General features: G+C 48.9%; 1 protein-coding gene across 2 annotated transcripts in view; it reads left to right on the top strand.

Annotated features, from left to right (window-relative positions):
- JAKMIP1 (janus kinase and microtubule interacting protein 1) overlaps positions 1-14,910 on the top strand; it is a 3,487,328-nt gene that overhangs the window by 1,246,498 nt on the left and 2,225,920 nt on the right. The gene's annotated exons all lie outside the window — the stretch shown is intronic.

Here is a 14,910-nt window from a genome sequence, read left to right as displayed (position 1 = left end):
AAGAGTATTATAAGGACAGTGTCCAGGTGAATGGTCAGGAGACTCCTGCCATTAGGGACACTGGAGCCAGCATAACTGTGGTGGATGAATCATTTTTCAAGGCAGAGGATGTTGCTAAGGCACCCAAATGCCTCACCAAGTTAGCTGGTGGGCCTGTGCAGATGTGTCCCCAGTTACCAGTTCTCATCCAATGTAATGATATGGCTGTGAAAATACCTGTCAGTGTACAATGTGAAGTGCCAGGTAGGGTTCTGTTGGGTAATGACCTCAAAGCTCTTGGAGTTGTGTCACATACCCCCAGACCACCTAGTAAAAGGTTACAGGAGCTCACAAAACCTGCAAGAGAGAAAACCCTGAGAGGGTTATCTCAGGAGATGATGACAGAGATCACTCCTATCCCACTGGAGCAACTTACTGCAGTAACTACCAGATCAGGAGGAAAGGGGCAACCCAAGACTCCTAGGAAAAAGCCAGCAGCAAGCACTCCAGTGCTTCCAACAAGGACTTCCCCTAGGTTGCCCAAAGTTACACCTGTAACTCCACCTCCAGCTGAGGCTGAGAGGGAGGTACAACCCTGTGTGGTTGAACTAGACTCTGAAGAAGAGCTAGAAGGAGGCCCAAACCTTATTGGAGATTTGGACCCTGAGGACCATCCTGAGCTGCAGTCTTTACTGGCAGAAGGTGGGCCTAGCAGGGCAGCTTTTCGTAAGGGACAAAGAGAATGTCCAACTCTGGAAGGCCTCCGCCACCAGGCAGCTTCTCAGGCTGATGGGCAAGAGCCTGGGAAGTATAGGTTGCACTGGGAAGATGGCCTCTTCTACAGTGAACCAACGGAGTCTGAACCTGGAGACTACAAACGCCTTGTAGTCCCCCAAGAGAACAGACCACAGTTCTTACAACTAGCCCATGAGATACCTTTGGCTGGTCACTTGAGTTTCAAGAAGACCAAGGAAAGGCTCTCTCTCTACTTTTATTGGCCAAAAATGGGGGCTGAGGTAGATAGATATTGTAAGAGCTGCCATACCTGCCAGACTTCTGGTAAGGTTGGTTCCAAGAATGTGGCACCTTTAGTGCCTCTCCCAGTTGTGGGAGTCCCATTTGAGAGGGTAGGGATTGACATTGTTGGTCCCCTTGATCCCCCAACCTCCTCAGGCAACAGGTTTATACTTGTTGTAGTAGACCATGCTACTAGGTACCCTGAGGCAATTCCTATGAGAACTGTTACAGCTCCGGCTGTGGCAAAGGCCCTCCTTGGTATTTTTACCAGGGTTGGGTTTCCTAAGGAAGTAATCTCTGACAGGGGGTCAAACTTTATGTCCCACTACATGAAAGCCATGTGGAAAACCTGTGGAGTTACTTACAAGTTCTCAACAGCATACCACCCTCAGACAAACGGGTTGGTTGAGAGGTTCAACAGAACCATGAAGAGCATGATAGGTGCTTTAGAGGAACCCCTTAAAAAGAAGTGGGACCTTCTACTGCCATGCCTTCTCTTTGCTTATAGAGAAGTCCCTCAGGAGGGAGTAGGTTATTCTCCCTTTGAGCTTCTCTATGGCCATCCAGTCAGAGCCCCATTGGCCCTGATTAAGGAGGGATTGGAAGGTGCTCCTCCCCTCAAGCCAGTCAGAGTGACTGACTATGTGATAGGTCTCCGGAGGAGAATGTCACACATGATGGCAGAAGCAAGTGACAACTTGAAAGCTGGTCAAGCTCTGGTCAAACATTGGCATGACCAGAAGGCTAACATGGTTGAGTTTACTCAAGACCAGCTAGTTCTAGTTATGCTCCCAACAAGGCAGAGGGCCTTGCAAGACAAATGGATGGGACCCTTCAAGATTGTGGGAAAACTTGGAGAGGTCAACTATCTGGTGGATCTGGGCAGACCCAGGGAAGCTCCTAGAGTCGTCCACACCAACGGACTAAAAGCATACATCTCCAGACCTGACGTAGGGGCCTTGCTCCTAGCTTCAGCTGCAGAGGAAGAAGAGAGTGAATCTCTCCCTGATCTCCTTAGAGGTGTGCCTTTAGATGAAAAAGTTGAAGGAGTCAATCTCTCTTCAGACCTGACACCTGAGCAACAAGAGGAGTGCAAATCTATGTTAAATCAGTTTGCCTCCCTGTTCTCACTTTCACCAGGCTTGACCCCTTGGGGCCAGCATGATATACTCACTGGTGACTGTCTGCCAGTCAAAAGCAGAGGGTACAGAATGTCAGAACATATCAGAACCCACATCAAAGGAGAGGTCAAGAAGATGCTTGATCTCGGGGTAATAGAGCCCTCTACTAGTCCATGGTCTAGCCCAGTTGTGTTAGTACCAAAGGCAGGATCCAAAGACTTGAGATTCTGTGTGGACTATAGAGCTCTAAATGCACTAAGACTGATGCCCACCCTTTGCCCAGGACAGATGAGTTGGTGGATAAACTTGGTGCAGCCAAGTACCTCAGCACATTTGACCTTACGTCAGGCTATTGGCAAATAGCCCTGACAGACCATGCCAAGGAGAAAACTGCATTTTCAACCCCAGTTGGCTTGTACCAGTTTACGGTCATGCCTTTTGGATTAAAAAATGCACCTGCCACATTCCAAAGGATGGTGAACCAAGTTCTGGCTGGGATGGAAGATTTCTGCATGGCATACTTGGATGACATTGCAGTCTTCAGCCACTCCTGGGAGGAACATGTGAACCACCTAGGACATGTGTTGCAGGCTCTTGAACAGGCCCATTTGACAATCAAAGCCAGTAAGTGCCAGATTGGTCAAAGTAAAGTGGTCTACCTTGGGCATGAGGTAGGAGGTGGAGAAATAAGGCCTTTGCTCAGCAAGATTGAAGCTGTGCAAAATTGGACAACACCAACTACTCAAACCCAAGTGAGAGCCTTCCTAGGCCTCACTGGGTATTACAGGAATTTCATTGAGAACTATGGGACCATAGCTTCTCCACTGAATGTAATCTCCTCTCCTAAATTCCCTAAAAAGGTAAAATGGAATGAGGAGTGCAATCAGGCCTTTGAAAAACTGAAGAAAGCTCTTTGCCAAGCTCCAGTACTAAGAGCTCCTGACTACCACCAAACTTTCATTGTACAAACTGATGCTTCCAATGTAGGTATAGGTGCAGTTCTAAGCCAACTGGATGAGAAGGGTAGGGAGCACCCCATTTGCTTCATCAGTAGGAAACTGAAGGATCCTGAGACAAGGTGGGCAACAATCGAAAGAGAATGCTTTGCTATTGTGTGGGCACTGAAGAAGTTTAGGCCATACTTGTATGGTTCTACTTTTGTTATTCAGACTGACCACCAACCCTTGAGATGGTTAATGCAAATGAAAGGGGAAAATCCAAAACTATTGAGATGGTCAATCTGCCTGCAAGGGTTTGATTTCACCATTGAGCACAGGTCAGGGTGCCACCATCAAAATGCTGATGGACTCTCTAGGATGTATATCATCGACTAGAGGTATGAGGTTCCTTCAGGAGTGGATTAAATCCTCCTGTCCCTTAGTCTGGGGGGGGGTGAGTGTTAGGGAGAATTCTCTGTTTAGGCTGAATTTCCCTACCTAGTGAGTCCCCCAGCAGCTTTGCTGGATTTCTGGGGTTTCTTTTTTCTCCTGCCAGGAGAGAGACTCTTTTTTTTCCTCACTCTTGGGCATGTTTGAAGTGTGTTTCTTTGGTTTACCTTGTGTTGAATGGGCTATGGGGTCTTTTACCCCATAGGGCCTCATGTGTTTTTTTGATATGGGTTACACAGCACCCTCCGTGCAGTAACCCAGGGGTGTCCTAGGGACTCCCCAACATAGACTCCATACCCTGGGACTGACTACTGTCTCCCAGGGCATGTAAAGTCACCAAAGACTTTACTAGTCTTAAATCCTGCACAGAACCAGTACAAACCATCATATTGTGGACGTACTGGCTGGGACAATTCGATTGCCCCAGGGTCTGTTAGTCGAGGGGGCACGTCTCCGTCCCCCCTGATCGAGTTTTGGCTGGTGGCAGTGGAAACTACTTTTTATATTCGACCGCGAATATTTTCCTATGGGATTTCCCATTGTTTTAGGCTAACACATTTATTTATTTATTTACGGTAGCCTCAAACATACCGCCGTTTTATATAGTTATTATTATAACTCCGGTTGGGATTTTTTGCCAAAACTTGATTCTAAAATGGCGTTGGCATTCGCCTCTGTAACTCTGACCCAAAGTGGAGCTCTTTGTCCCACTTTTGGCGGGCTTCTCCACAGAAGCCCTCCAAAGTGGTGCCACTCTGTCTGGGGTACTTAGGAGGGGTGGAGGGGGATTTAGGCACCCTGGACTGAGTTACCTAGGTAACTCAAGTCGCACTCCGTCCTTATTGGCCCAAGTGGTGAGCCGGCCGGCTCACCACTTAGCATGTTTGAGTGACAGCTAGGCTGGGTGAATGGGGATTTGCTGCATAATAGCAGGGCTTTGGGGACTGGAACTTTAGAAGTCGCCACAGGACCTAAGAATCCAACGAGGGAAGAGCTGAGCCGACCTGCTACGACGACACCGCCGGTGGAGCCCTGCTGAACCGTCTCACCACTTTTCCCGACGACCGAGGAGAACTCTTAACGGAGTGGCTCCTTCCCTTGACTGGTGGGGACAACCAGTTTTCACCTTCTTTCCGCTTCTTCGAGGTATCTCGTGGCCGCCTTGCCAGTGCCAAGCACCCCGGCAACCGGAATACCCCCACTTTTACCACAACCGCGAAAGTCGGTACAACCCTTTAACCGGAGGACTCCGCGGCTGGTTTCTTCCCGGGCAGTGCAACGACCTTCTTCTTCTGCTCTTCAGCGAGATCTTCTTCTCCCCTGACCGACGTCGAGCCTTGCTGCCACTGCCTGGAACAACTGCCCCCGCTGGAGGATCCTTCCCGTTTAAGGTACCGTGTTCCGCCTGGCTTCCCTTGCCACCGATTGTACGGGGTAGTTTTAGCCCCCGGCTTTCTAACCTGGGACCGCCTGGGACACCTTGGCTAAACTTTCTAAGCCTCTCTAAACTCTTTTCTGAACTCTTTTGCAAGACTCTGAATCCCTAATAACTGTGTGATCTTGGGCACGTTTTCGCTCTGTCTACTCTAAGAGTGGGCCCTGCCTAGTGACTTTTGCTCACCTGTGACTTTGTGCTTCCCTGAACTTGCTGAAAGTGTTCTTGACCTTAGAGTGGTGTGTTTAGCCTATTTCTGCTCTCTCTTCCTCCCTTCTTAAAAAAACCTACTAGAGGGTCATCTGAAGTTAAGCACTCACCTCTGTTTGAATTATGTGGTGTTAACCAAGAGTTGTCTAGTTAGGAACAAGGGTTGGGACTGTTTTTCATATAACTATGTTTGGAGTGTTTTACTATATATTGCTAGTGTGTTTTCAACTTATGTGTTCTTAAAATAAATCACTATATACTTTTGAAACCAAGCTCTGGTCAGTGTTTGCTTGTGCTATTGTGTCTGAGTACATATTGTGTATACTTTGCATACTGCCTAAATCTTCTTGAGGGAAGTCTGACTGCTCAGCCACAGCTACCAGAAAAATCTGGGTGGTACAGACTGCTACCAAGTGGGTGTACTGCTATACCTGTAGTCCTAAATCTTTTGCAGTGTTCCCCAAGGGAACTGCACAGGTTTCTGCCTAACAGTGCCACAAGGATCTTGCGTCTCCCCTACACTATATAATGTGTTTACCAAACCTCTATTTGACATCTTGGACCGTCTGGGTGTCATCTACATGACCTATGCAGATTACACCCAGATACTGATCCCACTTTCTGGCAACTACGACGCTGACAACGACCGACTAAATAGAATTTACCTTGTCATTCAGGCATGGATGGCCACCCATAGTTTGTGTCTGAATGACGAAAAGAATTACATTCTTATATTAGGCGCCCCTATTTACCTAAAAAAACTCAACCCCAAATACATATCGTTCAATATAGACGGCAACCTGATTACTACGGCAAAGGAAAACAAAACCCTAGGCTTCCACCTTGATTCTGCCCTGAACCTCAAGAAACAAGCTAGCGCCACCGCGACAGCTACGCCTATACCTGCAAACGTATTCATGCATGTAAAAACTATCTCTCTTCTAACAACTGTATGATCCTGGCACGAGCATTAATCTTGTCCAAACTTGATTACTGCAACACCCTCTATGCAGGAGACAACAAACAAGTACTTAAGAAACTCCAAACCTTGCAAAATAATGCACTAAGAACCGCCTTGAACATCCCAAGAAAAGACCACATATCGGAAATAAGAAGTCACAAATGGCTTTACATCCAGGACAGAATCTTCTTTAAACTTGTCTCCATCTCCCACAAATGTATACAGGATGATGTCTCGAAATATTTGATCGACAAAATTGTGCCTAAAACTTCATCTAGACCTTTGTGATCAGCCAATTTCCACTGCATGTTCTCGCCTCGTTATAACCTAAAAAGAGCAGGAGGTACTAGCTTCCCGGTATAAGCATCCCTGGCCTGGAATGTTCTCCCACGGAACCTTTGCACTGACCCGAACCTCCAATGCATCCGGACCAAATCAAAAAAATGGCTCCTCACCACGGACACTGCACGTACTGCTTGAGTCTATAATCTAGACTCCACCAGCCCTACCATTATGTATAGCCTTCTCACCGACAAATGTATATATGCACACTTATCTTGTGTTAGTGTGAGAAAGACAGACAAATCTACCTTTGATCTAGCCCCTAGCAGGTGACCTGTTGTCAGTCTTAGACAATCTCCTAGGGGGGTGTGGATCACTATGCCCCCCCTGCTCTTGTATCTCAGGGCCTTTGTGCACTGTGTTACTCCTAGATTACTCCTAACTTACTCCTATGGACACATTAACATAAGACACAAAGAAAACACATGAATCGATTCAACAACAGAAACACTTTTATTCATACATAGCAATGCATAATGCAAACACCACTGTAATGCAAATCTCAAATTTCCATCTTTTATGTTTTGCAATGCAATAACTATAAGCCTTACAGGCTTCTAATGCAAGCAATCTAATAAATCCAATCCACACCATTCCTCTCCATTCCACACCATACTTCACACTCTCTCTCTAGGACAAACCCTGTCTGATTACCCCATCTATCATGTCAGCCATGTCTGTGTGAGTGTCTGTTCTAATTCCCCATGCACGTGTCTTATTCAGCAATACTCCCCTTTTTCTTGTGTTGCTCTGTCTCTCCTCTCCCGCTAACTCTGCAACCAGCCAGTCAGTCAGGGCCAGGCCCCTCTCTGCCAGATCCCTGCCAGATCTCATCAGCTCTGCTCAGAATTCTTCCCCAATGCTCCCTCGATCTCACAGTCATCCAAACGTCTCTCGATCTCTCAATCTCTCAGGGAGCAGCTCCATCCAAAACTCCATCTCCAACAACTAGAAACCCCCAAACCCTCACCTCTCATTATACTGTTCAATGACGTATACATATCCATGGTTACACTCGTCTCTCTAGGCCAAAATGCCTCTCTTTCTGTCTGTCAGCATTTCTAAATGTGAGCAGTGCCTAAATGTCTGTGAGGCCTGTACTTGTACTTTTCAATCACTCCGTGTTCTGGTCAATCCCTCTATCCTTCTCCATGTCTCTGCCTGCAAAAGCTCTCCCTCCATTCATGTTGCTGCCTGCCCCCACCTTCTCTCTGTCTACGAAGCACCAGCCCAGGGTCCACTCGGACAAAGGTTCATGTTATCTGTCTGCCAAGCAAACTGTTTATGCATATTTGGTACACTGTAACTCATAATATCTTTCCGCACTCCTCGGCGCTTCTGTGTGTCTCAATGGAATGGCTTCATGCTTTCTATTCTCAAATGTAGTGCCTAACTCATTCATACCAAGCACTATACTCAGAGCTCAATGCATATTCTAAGTGCACTCAATGCATACGTAATACATAAAATATCTCTACATGTGTCTACAAATATAACAGGCCTCATTCTGTAAGCAAATTGCAAATGCATACATATATGTCGCAGAATAATGTGGATAGTCTAATGATGTCACTACTTCATGTCACTACTAATCAGTATCCGTCTCCAACTCCCTCATGGTCAGCCGATTCTCGAAGCAACAAGCTGGGGGTAGATCTCTCTCCGCAGCAGGGGCCTCCCTCTGGAACAGCCTTCCTGCCTCCCTGAAACTTGAGGAGAACCATCTCCGGTTCCGGAAGCACCTCAAAACCTTCCTCTTCGCTTCTGCCTTCTCTCTCCCTCTCCCCTGCTAATCCTGCTTAACTCCCCACTGAATTCAGCACTAAACCTGCATCTGGGCCACTCTCAGCAACCGGTCCAGGGCCCAGCCACTCTCCACTTGCACTGCCTCCCTGGCTCCCCCTGCACTGTGGGACTGTCACTGTATCCCTACAGCCCCCTTCCCAGCACTTGCTCTGCACTTACCTCACACTTGCCACCAGCTGGCCCTTTTTATTTATTATTTATTATTTATTATTTTTTACGCTACTTACCTTGTACTCACTTCCCCCCCACCTCCTCCCCATGCACTTCCTCCTTTTCCCCTTACCTCTGCACTTGCGCGATCTGAATGACACCTGGCCTAGTAGGATCGTTTGTCTTCCCCTTGTTTCCCTCCCTCCCTGCCTCGTCGCTCCTTGAAACACTTGTGTATAGGCGCGTTACAAATACCATATCATATCATATCATATCATATTTATGATGGATAAATGGATCCTTAAATGGGTAATGATTCTCTAACAACAGGTAATGATTCCATAATGATAACAAACCAGGATTCTCCATACTATCAGGTTTCACATTAGCAATTGTTGCTCTTGACTGTTATTTGCCTGATTTAGCATTCTTAACCACGTCCTACTTTGCAAACTTGTATTCTGTATCAATTCCCATTCATATGTATGTATGTATGTATACTAAGTTGTCTTGATTAAGCGCCCAGATACCTCAGGGTGTGGCGCGCTGTACAAATAATAAACTAACAAACCAGGCCGATGTCATCTCTCTGCTGAGGAATTGCGCAGTGGCCCTCCTGATGGCTGAGACTTGTCCTCTGAAGGGAAAACTCTCTCAGAGCATGTGTCCCAGATGAGCCCCAAGAAAGGCAGTGTCTGCATAGGATGCAGTTGCAACTTCTTGAGATTGAGCGAAAAGCCCAGATCGTGTAGTGTGTTCATAAGAGCGTGGGAAGTGAGGTGTACAGCTTCCGGCGATGTCGCCCTGACGAGCCAGTCGCCGAGGTACGGGTAGATGTGGTGGCCCTGGGCCCTGAGGAGGGCCGCCACTGAGTTCATCAGTCTGGTAAAGACCCTGGGGGCTGAGTTGAGGCCGAAGGGAAGCACCTTGTATTGGAAATGGTAGCACATGATTCTGAATTGTAGAAAAGAACGATGAGGCTGCCAAATCGGGACGTGTAGGTCGAGATCCAGTCTCCCCTGCACAGTGTCTCTGCTATGAGCGCTGGCGTAACCATCTTGAATTTCTATAGAGGTAGGGAGAGGTTGAGGGTGGAAAGGTCCAGCACATCTCTCAGGCCCGCCTGGTTCTTTTTCTGAATGGCAAAAATACCAGAGTAGAAGCCCAAGCCTCGCTGGGAGGTTGGGACTTCCTCTGCTGCCTGGCTCTCGACGAGTGACCGGATCTCCGCCAAAATAGTTGCTGTCCCAACCTGTGGGAGTGGAGGGGAAGACAGAGGAGAGGCAGAGGCGAGGCAGGGGTAGGTAGACAGTACCCTTTGGGAACTACAAAGAGGATCCAGGGGTCAGCGAAATTATGGCGCCAGAAGTGTGAATGGAGAGCAAGCCTGCCCCCCACGGGAGACACGTGGACCCAGAGGGGCGTGTCATGCCTTCTTTCCCTCTGAGGCTGTTGCGGAGGAGGGGGACTGGAAAAAGCCTTACTCCCGCCCCCTTTTCCAGAAGTTAAGTATAAAGTATTTATAGATAGTAGCTAACGGGCTCAGTAACTATTGTTTGTTCGGGGGCAATCCAACTCCTGTTTCATCGAGCAATCCTGTGCAAGTGGTTCTACCAGGGAGCATTCCTTTAGCTCCACCCGAACGTTTTGCTGGTGACCCAAAAAAGTTTGCCGTGTTTATGAACCAATGCCGCTTGCACTTTTTATGCAGACCTGATCAACACACTCGGACAGTGTCTCTGAAAGATGAAACTTGTGGCCTCTCGGTGGTCACGACAAATCTGGTATATATACAGACCTGCTATGTCTGTCGGCGGCCACTACTTCCCGATCTTCTCTCCAGAGACGGAGGGGCGATTCTGCACCACAACCCAGCGTCGCTTAACCTTAGGGCCTGGCTCCTGCAGGCCTAGAATGTGAGCATTATTATTTATTCTTCTTTACCTGCAGAGTGTAAGGATATCCTGACCAAGGCGAGAGCCTCTTCAACGTTTGACATGCTACGGCCACAAGTGGAAGCGTTTCTCTGGGTCGTACCAGACTCAGAAGATTACTCCTCTGTGTGTCACAGCCCGCAGCTCCTATCATACCTCCTTTCCTTGGCCAAGGCTGGGCTGGCTCACAACTCGATCAAGGTGCACCTGGTTGCCATATCCTGTTACACCAGGACACCGGGTAGGCCTTCCCTATGGTCGCACAGACTCTTCAAGGAGTTCCTCAAAGGCCTCTTCGGGACTTTACCAGCAGTGAAGGCTCCTGCCCCAGCTTGGGAACTTAATGTGGTCTTGACTAAACTCAAGGGGGTGCCCTTTGCGCTGATGCATTTAGCCCTGCTTAAGTTTCTCTCGTGGAAGACGGCTTTCCTTGTGGCGATCACCTCCACCAGGCTGGTTGGGAGATCCAGGCCCTGTCTTGCAAGCAGCCATACTTGTCCTTACACGCTTCAAGGGTGGTACTGCACACCCCCTTTATGCCGAAGGTACCATTGGAGTTCTACCTTAACAAGCCTTTGGTGTTGCCAGTCTTCTTCCCGAATCAGTTGTCGCCAGCGGAGAGGACCTTGCATTCACTGGACGTTGCTTGTGCCTTCAAGTTCTACGTGGCACGCACAAAGGGGTTTCAGAAGATTTCTCAATTGTTTGTCTATTTTTGACCTATGAATCAGGGGAAGGCCCTGTCGAAGGCTTCCATTTGCAGGTGGCTCTCTGGCTGCATCATGCACTGTCATCGTCTGGCTAGCAGACCTCTTCCAGGCTGGCCGAGAGCCCACTCCACCAGAGCCATTGCAGCAACAACTGCGTTTCTCTCTGGTGTGCCCTTGCTCAACATTTGCATGGCTGCTACGTGGAGGTTCGTGCACACCTTCACGAGGTTTTACTGCGTCGACAGGGATTGCAGGGAGGATTTCCAGGTCGGCCAAGTGGTGCTACTCAACCGGTACACTTGAGGCGAGTCTGTTCCAGGGGTACATGTTTTTACTTCTGTTGAGCCTTGCCCCCTCCCGTGGTTGTGTATATTTACTGCTGTGTAATGGTTATTCATGAGCTTGTGAATCCATGCTAGACCCCATTACTTACCTGTAACTCTTGTTCTCCAGCATGGGTCTGGCATGGATTCACATGCAAACCCTCCCTCCTTTCCCTCTGTGGCTCTTCTTGGTTCATACTGCCTTTTAGGTGTTTTCCAAATTTGAAGATGGTCCCCAGGGGTGGAGCTTAGGGAGAGGACTGTCATTGGACGGGGCAGTATGACCTGAAGAACAGTGATTGGTCTAGAGGAGTAATACAGTTTTTAAGCTAAAGTGAAACCAGCTTGACGACCAGAATATTCATGAGCATGTGAATCCATGGAGAACTTAGAGATTAACAGAAATCGACCATTCGGGTCTGTCGGCATTTCTTCTACTATTAAGCCCAGCCAGGCCGAGATGAGTATTGCCACTCCTCTTTTCCTGCCCTCACAGGACATCACAACAACATCACCTAACGTTCTCACTCCTAGGTGTGGCTCTTTATCCCTTTTCCAGTGGGTTTCCTGTAATAATAGGATGTCTAACTTAGCCCTGTGAAACCCCCGAAGAACCATGGATTTTTTAGTTGGAGTGGATAATGGACGCCTCTCGCATTGAGGGAGCCAATCGCCAAATGACACCCTGAATCCAGGACTCTTTATCTTGCACTTCCGAACTGACATAAATCCCTGCATCCCTCCCGTTGACACAAACATGAAACCTTAAATCTGAAATTGGCATGAGGCCAGTAAAAAACAATTATTGGAAACACTGTAACGAACTGAGAATATATCATAACCAACTCATCACCCCCTCCTCTACCCCCACCATTTTCCCCCTCCCCTGGGCATCCAACCCTGTAAAACCGCCAACCACAGTCCAGGATTAGATCACCAGTGTTCAGTGAAACACTAGGACCAACTCAATTCCACCCCACCTCTTCTGAGCCCCCCATGCAGACACACACAATCCTAACTTGATCTATCATATGTCCCCTCATCCCAACCGCCACCCAATCACCCATCCCCCCTTAATTTGGGAAAGAAAAGGTGGCCACCCCAGTCACTGGCGTCCTCCGCTCGTTCTTTAAAGATATACCCTGCTTGTACTCGGTATCACAACCCCTTATTCCCCAAGGGAGGGTTGGTACGTTTTTTTAATTTGCATGATCCTGGGATCTTTGTCTGTACCTTCCTTCCTCAGGTTTTGGCGTGGCTCCACTGTCTCCACCATGGCCCCCCGTTCTGTGTTGTGGTGCCTCCATGAACTCTCCTATAGACCCCTGTATGCCATCTTCCATCACCAATTTGTACCTGTGACCTTCAAGTTCAAAGGAGACTGAAAAAGGGAAGCCTCATCGATAACTTATCCCTTTCTCGTTCAACCACTTGGTGAGCGTGGCGCACTGTCTACTTCTCGTCAGCGTGAAGGCAGAAAGATCTTGATAGATCGTGATCTGAGCTGAACCATGTTTAATTGGGCCAGTTTTCTGGCCTTTGAGGATCTTTGCCTTCTCTGAATAGTAATTAAAGCGAGAATAAATCGTCCTAGAGCCCCTGGATCCTCTGCCCGCCCGTTGGGCCCAATCTATAGTGGGCTCATCTAAGGTATCATTCCCAAACAGGGTACGAAGCAATTCCAGTATGGACCTCTTTATATCCCTCTCGGTCTCCCCCTCTCTTTCCGGGAAACCGAAGAAAAGTAAATTGTGGCGTTGCTCCGTATTGTCGAAGTCGCCCATTTTGAGGGAGCTGTCCACCTCCCTTCTTTCAAGCGCTGAGAGCCTCCTGTCTATCTGGGTTTCCATGACATCGATTGAGGACTGATTTGCCTCCAGTCCATCCTCTAATCCATCTTGTCCTGCATCTGACCTATGCCTGCATGAAGGCCCCTTATTTCTTCCAGGAGCGCAGCAATGTCTTTCTTTGTAGACACCAGGTCCTCGGCCATGACTACACTTTAACTACAACTTAAACTGCTTAAACTGCTGTAGGGAGTCCCCCCAAGTCATTCGGCACAGGGGATTGACCTTCCTCTGCTGTAACTCTACTTCCCTTGAGGTCTGCCCTGCAAGGTACAACAATCTTGGTCTGCCAGGGGGGAACCCCCTGCCACCTCTGTGTTCTGGGCGCTGACAAAGGCTGACCCCCAAGGCCCCCTCCAGTATGTTGGACTTGGACCCCAGCTTCGACTCAGCGTTCACAGGTGAGCATGTTCAACACAGGGGCAGCCCAAAATACCAGACAAAGCTTTTACACCCCCGAGGAGGGCAATGCGAAGAGGGCCCAGGCGAGAATCAGCACTCCTCCATAAGCCCGGACTGCAGGGCACGTTATTCCAGGCCTCACTGTATTTCCCAGCATGTTATACCAGGTCCCATCATGGCAACGGGCCTCCAGACCCAATTTGCAGCACCATATGCATGCCCCGAGCTACAGGCTCCACTTATAGGCAGCCTGGTCTGTTGCTGCTCCTGGAAGATATGGTTCTCAGGGCTCTGCCCCATCAACACCCGTGTCTCCCCACTGGGGACAACAAACGTAGCTTCCAGCCTCCACTGCGCTCTCTGCTGCTCCGTATGTCCTTCTCTGGTGGACCCACTCAATTAATTGTGGCCTAGAGACCGGCACTCCACTGGCAACAGCATGAGTCAGCTCCCCCTGATCACTGCCGCTGGGTACAGCCGTGCTCCCTCGCTCTCCTTGTTATGTGCGGATCTAGAGATAGTTTGTGCACTACAGGGCAAGCATCTTCCCTCACGCTGCAATATTTGGACAGGTGCCTGCTCCTGAGGCCCTCTCCTGTGCACTCACCGCGTCAAGCTCGACAGGGTGAAGCACACCTCATCCAGCAGTCAGGGGAGTAGCTCTGCCCCCAGTCCCAGTAACTGTCCGGCCTCGCCACCCTCCAGGCAGCCTTTACCCATCGCACCCCCCCAGCCTGTGGGATGCTTCCACAGAGCCTCGCGGCTCCTCTAAAAATTGCAAGGCGGGATCTGTTTAAGTCAGGTTCTTATAGGTATTGATTCAGACACCAGGAGAGACTGCCTGTTATGCGTGGTGCCACGCAGCAGCCTTCACCCTGCGGGCTCACGTAGATCCTGTGCAAGTCTCCTCCTCTGGACAGGGTTTTTGTGGAAAGCCGGCTGGTCTGCTGACTCGCCTAGCACCGGCTGTACTTTCCCCATTTCAGCCCAAAATTGGACCGAGAGCATTTTGTCGATATCAGAACCTAATTCTGTAGTCTTATCCATCATGGGGGGGGGGGTATTCTAGGGGAGAGGCTGTTATCCCCCTTCAGCCCATCGAGACAGGAGTTTCAGCAACAAGGCTTCCATATGCTGCGCGCCCCTGACAGCCCCCTTTTCTTTTTCCTTTTTAACTTGCAAAAAGGTCACAGTTAGCACTTTTGTGTGCTCAATACACGTGAGAAGAAGCAGTCAACGGAGCTAATAAGGGGGAGATTTGGTGGTTGCAGGATTATGGCTTGGT

The sequence above is a fragment of the Ambystoma mexicanum genome, chromosome 6q (assembly GCF_040938575.1).
Source record: "Ambystoma mexicanum isolate Mex_15411 chromosome 6q, UKY_AmexF1_1, whole genome shotgun sequence".
NCBI classification, from domain to species: domain Eukaryota; kingdom Metazoa; phylum Chordata; class Amphibia; order Caudata; family Ambystomatidae; genus Ambystoma; species Ambystoma mexicanum.
Note: the sequence above shows the minus strand (reverse complement) of the source record. Positions and strands in the feature narration are given on the sequence as shown.